We start from the raw sequence: 2,333 nt of genomic DNA, 5'->3' as shown, positions 1-2,333 counted from the left end.
TTTATATCTTCTCTACTTCGACCATCATCAGTTATTTTGCTCCCCAAATAGCAAAACTCCTTTACTACTTTAAGTGTCTCTTTTCCTAATCTAATTCCCTCAGCATCACCCGACTTAATTCGACTGCAATCCATTATCCTCGTTTTGCTTTTGTTGATGTTCATCTTATATCCTCCTTTCAAGACACTGTCCATTCCGTTCAACTGCTCTTCCAAGTCCTTTGTTGTCTCTGACAGAATTACAATGTCATCGGCGGATCTCAACATTTTTATTTCTCCTCCATGGACTTTAACACCTACTCCGAATTTTTCTTTTGTTTCCTTTACTGCTTGCTCAATATACAGATTGAATAACATCGGGGACAGGCTACAACCCTGTCTCACTCCCTTCCCAACGGCTGCTTCCCTTTCATGCCCCTCGACTCTTATAACTACCATCTGGTTTCTGTACAAATTGTAAATAGCCTTTCGCTCCCTATATTTTACCCCTGCCACCTTTAGAATTTGAAAGAGAGTATTCCAGTCAACATTGTCAAAAGCTTTCTCTAAGTCTACAAATGCTAGAAACGTAGGTTTGCCTTTTCTTAATCTTTCTTCTAAGATAAGTCGTAGGGTCAGTATGGCCTCACGTGTTCCAATATTTCTACGGAATCCAAACTGATCTTCGCCGACGTTTTTCCATTCGTCTGTAAGGAATTCGCGTTAGTATTTTGCAGATGTGACTTATTAAACGGATAGTTCGGTAATTTTCACATCTTTCAACACCTGCTTTCTTTGGAATTGGAATTATTATATTCTTCTTGAAGTCTTAGGGTATTTCGCCTGTTTCATACATCTTGCTCACCAGACGGTAGAGTTTTGTCAGGACTGGCTCTCCCAAGGCTGTCAGTAGTTCCAATGGAATGTTGTCTACTCCCAGGGCCTTGTTTCGACTCAGGTCTTTCAGTGCTCTGTCACACTCTTCACGCAGTATCGTACCTCCCATTTCATCTTCGTCTACATCCTCTTCGTTTTCCATAATATTGTCCTCAAGTACATCGGCCTTGTATAGACCCTCTACATACTCCTTCCACCATTCTGCTTTCCCTTCTTTGGTTAGGACTGGGTTTCCATCTGAGCTCTTGATATTCATACAAATGGTTCTCTTTTCCCCAAAGGTCTCTTTAATTTTCCTGTAGGCAGTATCTATCTTACACCTAGCGAGATAAGACTCTACATCCTTACATTTGTCCTCTAGCCATCCCTGCTTAGCCATTTTGCACTTCCTGTCGATCTCATTTTTTAGACGTTTGTATTCCTATTTGCCTGCTTCACTTACTGCATTTTTGTATTTTCTCCTTTCATCTGTTAAATTCAGTATCTCTTCTGTTACCCAAGGATTTCTACTAGCCCTCGTCTTTTTACCTACTTGATCCTCTGCTGCCTTCACTATTTCATTCCTCAAAGCTGCCCATTCTTCTTGTACTGTATTTCTTTCCCCCATTCCTGTCAATTGTTGCCTTATGCTCTCCGTGAAACTCTACACAACCTCTGGTTTAGTCAGTTTATCCAGGTCCCATCTCCTTAAATTCCCACCTTTTTGCAGTTTCTTCAATTTTAATCTGCAGTTCGTAACCAATAGATTGTGGTCAGAGTCCACATCTGCCCCTGGAAATGTCTTACAATTTAAAACCTGGTTCCTAAATCTCTGTCTTACCATTATATAATCTATCTGATACTTTTTAGTATCTCCAGGGTTCTTCCATGTATATAACCTTCTTTTATGATTCCTAAACCAAGTGTTAGCTATGATTAAGATATGCTCTGTGCAAGATTCTAACAGACGGCTTCCTCTTTCATTTCTTACCCCCAATCCATATTCACCCACTATGTTTCCTTCTCTCCCTTTTCCTGCTACCGAATTCAAGTCACCCATGACTATTAAATTTTCGTCTCCCTTCACTATCTGAATAATTTCTTTTATCTCGTCATACATTTCATCAATTTCTTCATCATCTGCAGTGCTAGTTGCCATATAAACTTGTAGTACTGTAGTAGGCGTGGGCTTCGTGTCTACCTTGGCCACAATAATGCGTTCACTATGCTGTTTGTAGTAGCTCACCCGCACTCCTACATTTTTATTCATTATTAGACCTACTCCTGCATTACCCCTATTTGATTTTGTATGTATAACCCTGTATTCACCTGACCAAATGTCTTGTTCCTCCTGCCACCGAACTTCACTAATTCCCACTATATCTAACTTTAACCTATCCATTTCCTTTTTTAAATTTTCTAACCTCAATTAAGGGATCTGACATTCAACGCTCCGATCCGTAGAACGCCAGTTTGCTT

The sequence above is a fragment of the Schistocerca americana genome, chromosome X, assembly GCF_021461395.2.
Source record: "Schistocerca americana isolate TAMUIC-IGC-003095 chromosome X, iqSchAmer2.1, whole genome shotgun sequence".
Classification (NCBI taxonomy): Eukaryota; Metazoa; Arthropoda; class Insecta; order Orthoptera; family Acrididae; genus Schistocerca; species Schistocerca americana.
Note: the sequence above shows the minus strand (reverse complement) of the source record.